Below are 6556 nucleotides of genomic sequence, written 5' to 3' on the forward strand. Positions count from 1 at the left end.
CTTTCTCGTTTTTGGGGCTCCAACGCATGATGTAGGTAAGAAAGGAAAAACCGACAACGAAGGAGATGTGTGGAAGAATGAAACGTCTATCCTACTTGAACTTTATTGTTCTTTCCGTCTTGCTTATAAGTGTACGAACGAACTAGACCAATGATTTAGCCTTTCATTTCCACGATGTCCAGCTTCTACCGGCCGACTGCTGTTCGCCCTATTACGACTAACGGTTTGTGTCGTGTCTGCTCGCTGCTGGTCGCGCCACACTGTCTTCGTCGCTTAGCAGCTTCGCTCCTTCTCTTCGGGCTCGTACTCACTCAGTCTGTGTCGCAGCTCTAAGCTGTTTTCCCGCAGCGTTGTTTGCTTGCTTTGCCCTGCTGGCTTTTCGGGAGCAACCTTTTACTTTATTTACTATCGCTGTTTTTTGTCAGCGCCTGCTCATGTCAACGTGTCACTGTTTGCCCGGGGCATAACGGTAAAATATCCGCACTTCTTTATTGCGACTCTGCGTCTCGTAGCTAGCCAGAGCAAATGACGACACTTGTTAGGAAGCAATGAAGCGCAGAAACATTTATTTTTTCTCACACAACCATTTCAAAGCCAAGCCTTCTTTGCCTCTTTTTTCGACTTTTCCACTGCTATGGCTGTCTTGCACGCCTCGTCGGGGGCTGGCTCAGAGCGTGTGTGTGCATGGACGGAGCGTGGCAGAGAGGAAAGGCGATGCGAGAAACTAGGCTGGACGGTTCCTTTGGGTCGCATGTGCACAATGCGCTCTGTAGCTCCCTGGGCGTCGCCACATTAGCCTCGTGACAGCTGTAATTATCCGTGACCCATTGTACAAGCTGTAGCGCTAACCCTTCAACTAATGTGCAAATCCAGAATGCAGGTAAATCGAATGGTAGAGAGTATGCAGGGAGAGAAGGAAGAAACTGAGTAGAACTGGTGCAGTCGCGAAACGAGTAAATGACAGCCATGCCACTCTTCGCTTGCAGTTCCCACACAATGTGGAGGAGGACGGGAGAGGAAAAAGGTGACATGAGGAAGGCAAGGAAACACTAATACATACTAGATGATACGAACACGACAGTGGCTGCGGGCAAACTGAAGATACAGCATGGTACAGTTCTGCCTATTCTGAAAAACGAAAACACCATGCAAATTTTTCAAGCGGACAACTGGGCCAGGGCGTGCAGACGCACCATATGGTCTAGGCGACACAACGGAAGCGGTCGCACGTCAAATCAACACTTCTGTGCCCGCCGTGGTACCTTTGCGGTTATGGCATTACTGTAGGTCACGCGTTCAATCCCGACTGTGGCAGCCGCATTTCGCCGGGAGTGAAATACAAAAAAAAAATGCTCTTGTACTTTTTGTATTTCTAGCCCTATGAAGTGGTTTCTTTTCATTTTCCTAAATATTTCTCATATTGTTGCTTCCGCTATGAGAAAAGGAGTAGCCGTCACCATTATAAGGTGACTACGTCTCTTTCTTTTATTTTCATTAAAAAAATACAAAGCCCGTGATCACGTTCGCTATATTGAAGCGCGACGGCAACCTTAATCTACGCGCTGAAATCTATGACCTTGGCACACAGAAAGAACTAGTGCAAAAGATGAAGGAAGGCAGAAGGGTAGAAAGCAACAAGACAGGAAGGATGCAGCATTTAGCTTTTCCTTTGTCATGTTCCTTCTGTGCTCATGCTTTCTGTTATTTTGAGTTGCTCTTCTGCTCTAGTAAGCAGGAATCCTTTAAAAACAATTCGCGCACCTGCCCGACCACAGCGCTAGAAAGATTGAGTTAGTGTCAAGAACCAGGCCTTGTTTGTTTAGGCTTCGTTTCAGCATACCCAATAGTATCCTTAAAAAAAAAAAACACTTCGCTCTCTCCCACTCTCTCTCTTACTTGTCGCAGTTTTCCTTCATCTTTGTAGCTTTTACGTGTGTTACTTTCTTTTGCCGCCTCATCTGCTGTGAAACTTACACACGTTCCACTGTTCTGGCGCTTGCTTACCTCATTAGCGTTTTCTGGCGAACTGGACAAGCTTCTTTCTTGTACATGTACCTGAGGCACGTAGTTAAAACTCGATAGTTCTACTTTCAATTTCTTCTCTCTTTTCTGTTTTTAACCTCTTTTACCGTCCTTAACCTCGGACGAAACAAAAAAGACTAATTGTAGACAGCAGTGTAATTTTTGCTCTTCATTCATAATTTCCATCTCAATCATAGCATTATTAATATCGCAATCTGCAGATACCTATAATTGGGTCCTCACTAGTAAAGCTTCAGGTTTGTTCGCTGAGAATTACACCTGATTAATCGTGCATTTGCCGGAGTAGTGTACGTTTTTCCTTCTAGTTACTACAAAAAGTCCGATCAAGTGCGTTGACGCTTTGACTTTCTTTTTATGTTATGTATTTTTCATATCAACACGACGTAGGTTTTATAGCCTTTTGAAATTCACCAGACAGTCACAATACTTAGAGATTGTTGCTGTTAAAACCTCATCGAATAGTGCTTTGTCAAATCTGCTTTAAACGACACCTAGCCTGCTTGGCACGAAAGTTAATTGTCGTTGCCGTCTTGCCGATATTGATCTCACTTCTTGTCATTACTTGATCGAAATGATCTCTCTCCTCTACCCCGAACTCAGCTGCGATGTTGACGACTTTGAGTGCTCGTCGGATGGAAATATATTGTACCATTCCGTAAGGTTCTGCAATTCTTCTCAGCAACCTCCCTTTATGTTGCTTCTTCCGAATGTTGGAAGAGAAAGACCAGAATGGTGTTAACTACAGGCGGATGTGCCATTGCAAATGCTAGTAAATATTCACCCCGTCTTCATCAGAATGACTTGGGTTCCATAGTGCATTGACTTTCTATGCAGAGCCGTTCCTTCAAACTGACCACTGGTATCTTTTTGTCGCATAGAAATTAAGATGATCAAAAGTTGCCGAACAAAAAATTTATTTGCAGCCAATGTGTCAAAACACTGTCAAACACTGTCAAAACAACAAATGTTGCTTTCGCCCTGACGAAGGAAAGTCCTCTTATCTAAACGCTGCCTTTTCTAGTTCGCCAAATGTAGAACCCTTTAAGGGAACCTTTCATTGGTTTGGAAATTCCTAAGCGCATTCTCTTTCTCTTGTGAGATCTTCAATAGAGCCAATGAAAAGGCCGGACCTTCTCGACGTTTTATTGTCGTTCTGTATTGCAAGAAAGAGTAGCAGCAAGCCAGCTGAGAGCTGATATACTTGCTCTGTTGTACAACGAAGCTCGGAGGCAAGCCATATTTCGGATAAACAAACACGAGATAGCAGCAAAACATTCAGAGCTTACGTGGGCCGACACAGGCAGACATTGTGACTGCCATCAAGCCGGCAGCAGTTGACGGCGCAAGCAACAGTTGGCCCATCTAGACAAAATAATCGGGCGTTGTTGTGATACTCAATTTCGACCGGCAGCGCAGGTTTACTATCCAAATGATGTAGTGAAAAGCGAGGCACTAAAAGAAGAACACTCTAAACGAAGAGATAAAATGAAGAAAATAAATATAGTGCTACACTGTGGTGTCTGTTACCGTCGTTGTCCACTCTTGCTTTTTCGCTACTTTGCTACCTTACCAACTTTTCCACTTTTCTCTGTGTTCAGAATACATGCTAGGTCTCATGTGAAGCTTATGCGTAACCATGGTTTATAGAAGCAATATTAAATCTGAACTTCGGTTAGTATTCGTTCTTCACTTTACTTTCATGGCTTAAAAAGGTAAACCAAAACACGGTCGAGTAGGGATAAAACATTTCATTAGGAGGAAGACACGCGCCATATTCTTATCAGCTTGCCGTCGGATTGTTAACCATTCGGAGGAAACACTGCTTTCTACGCAAACAAAAATTTTACTTCGGCTACTAGAGAAGTTAATCATCGCTCTGTCTTGTTACTTGTTTTTCTCCTAGGCTCCCGCAGCTTCAAGTCCCAATTGTACTCGTCGCCAGCGCATTTAACCACGGGCTCCTGCTCTGAGACCAAGAAACTTGCTCTTCTCGGGGACACGAGACGAAAAGAAGCGGAGTGGCTAAATCTTGGCTGCATCTCTCTTTCTGTCGTGTTTCTTTTGCACCTTTGCAAGAATCGGCACAAAAGGTCAGAGATGAAGGAATAAACGATCGTGCTCGGCGGTTGACAAATAAAAGGAATGACGAAGCACACAGAAGCGCAAACACCAAAAAGGAGGGAGCAACGCTTCAAGAGTGCAGTGGAGCCTCCGTGCAATGAAGCCCCGCATCTCTAGACGCTCCTCACACCCACCAGTCATCAATACTAGGCACCTTCGGCGAAGCTCTGGAAGGACACTCTTAGAAAAAAAAAGAAAGGTAGCAGGAGTTGCTACCTTTATCGTAGCAACTGCTTGTCACATTTGTTACTATCCTGTTAGTAACTGCAGTTGGTAGCGGCGAGGCTGTAACGGTGTCCCTCAGGCAAAAGCGATTGCAAACCACTTGAAAGTACCTGTTGATATGTTAATACACTGATATATACATATTGAAATAAAATATGAACATTAAAATAAAAAAAAATCTCACACGCTAGATGTTGCACGATTAGGCGTGTCCCTAACTAATAACGTGTATAATTTATCCATGAAAGAATACGCAATGAGAATCTTTGTGATATGTACGCAGTGTTATTGACCGAATGAATGAATGAATGAGTGAATGAATGAATGAATGAATGAATGAATGTTTATTTTTCTACGAAACAAGTACAATAGAGAGTTGCGGTGGGAAAGTGGGAAAAAAGCGGCTTGTGGCAGCTTGACTGGCCCAAGATCCCAGAAACATCCTACCAGCAGTGTGGACCAACACACTTCATAATAAATATTAAAAACAGTAAGGATTATACAAATACAAATACCATGATCATCTCGTCAATAAAAGTGTGCATGGTAATGTGCCGCTTTAAAACCGACCGACTGTGGAAGTATCTGCTCATTTTAATTACTCAACTACAGCACTAACCAGAAAGCCGAACCCCGAGCAGCGTTAACACCCCTATTTCTTTTACAATGTAATAATACCTTGGAATAACATTTTGCCGTTACCGGCGTCAATTATAGAAGGACAGAAAATTAGGATCGGACGTGGTCTTAGAGATAAGTCTTTGTATATTTAGCTGATTCCGGCTACTACACTTTATACTTTACGCTCGCTGTTGCGCATTTTGCGAGACGAGCTTGACAGGTTCCTTGCCCTAATTCTCGCAGGCAGTCACCTGCTGCAGCTGCGGACATTCGAGCCCATGGGAAAATAAATATTTCACGGTGTCGCTCGGCTGAGCCTGCCGTTCTTCCCTATACTGTAGGCGCCCTCCTTTCATAAAGGATTTGCGGCGACGCTTGCTAGCTTGACTGCTGGGAGCGGCCGCCTGCTTCTTTGAACTTCTCAAAAGCGCCGCCTTCTGAATTTTGGAGCAACTCTTCTTTTCATGTCCACATAGTCGGGTGCTGCAAATATCTCTGAGAGTCTCCTCTTTGCTCTCTTATCAACCAAGAAGCCCATTTTTATACCGTCTTGTATATTCTTTTCGCGTCTTTTTACAATTTTTACTGTAACGGATTAATCAAGAAAGAGCGTAGGCAGAAATGTATTGTAAATTTAATCTATTCCTTCGCAAAGGACCCCTGAACTGCAAGAGTATGGCCCTCTTATGGAATTACTCTAGCATTATTAGTGTTACCTCGCAGTCGATCGCTACGAATATACAGATATGTAGCACAACTTCTGTTAACGAATATCTAAGCCGATATCAGTGAACAAACAAATTGCTGACGCATTGAAGAGTTATAAAAACACTATTTTCCCCTTCGCTGGACGCTCTAAATTTATTACTGAAACAGGCACCAACTACTGCCTAGGATTAACGTCAGAGCGACTTGAGATTCAAAGCGACAGTCGCGCCGCCAAGTGATAGCAGCACACATGCACTTTGATGGCGCGTCTGTCGTGCGGGAGTGCGCAGTCTACATTACCATGCAGCTGTTGGTCTCAGCAGTGCTTTGTCACAACCTGCTGTCAATGGAACATAAATGCTCAAGACGTACGCAGCCTCCACTTGTTGCCGTTAGATGCCAGTGATACACCGGTGATAGATGTGGCCATGGTCCGAGTATACTTGATTCAGAAAAAGGTGCTGAGTCCATTCAGTTTAAAGTTGTCCGGAGAGTTGGATGTCCTAGTGAGGACAGATACACAAGAGGTGCTCAATGATGTTGTCGTACCCACAGGATTCGCACGTGGGGCTGTCGGCCATTCTAAAACGATAGGAGTGAGCATTCATAAACACCACCCCCCGTCACAGCGGTACAGCGACACTGCTTAACCCGTCGCGAGGTTTTTAGTTTAAGCAGTTATAAAAGGGAACAATGGAAAACAATATTCAATGCAGTCATAAACAATAATCGCGTTATGTAAAAAAAGAAGAAACGAAGAAAGAACACATTGTAAAGCACGCAAAAAGGAATAATAAGTAGCAGGTTCTCTTACGTTGATACAAGCCATTTAATTTGG

The 6556-nt window shown here is 43.8% G+C and overlaps 1 long non-coding RNA gene across 1 annotated transcript in view; it reads left to right on the forward strand.

Annotated features, from left to right (window-relative positions):
* Positions 1 to 4362, forward strand: part of LOC129386126 (uncharacterized) — a 125267-nt gene extending 120905 nt beyond the window's left edge. The window contains exon 2 of the long non-coding RNA XR_008613598.1: positions 3947 to 4362. This is a non-coding gene — a long non-coding RNA (uncharacterized lncRNA). The remainder of the gene's footprint in view (positions 1 to 3946) is intronic.
* The last annotated feature ends 2194 nt before the right edge of the window (positions 4363 to 6556 follow it).

Source organism: Dermacentor andersoni, chromosome 4, assembly GCF_023375885.2.
Source record: "Dermacentor andersoni chromosome 4, qqDerAnde1_hic_scaffold, whole genome shotgun sequence".
NCBI lineage: Eukaryota > Metazoa > Arthropoda > Arachnida > Ixodida > Ixodidae > Dermacentor > Dermacentor andersoni.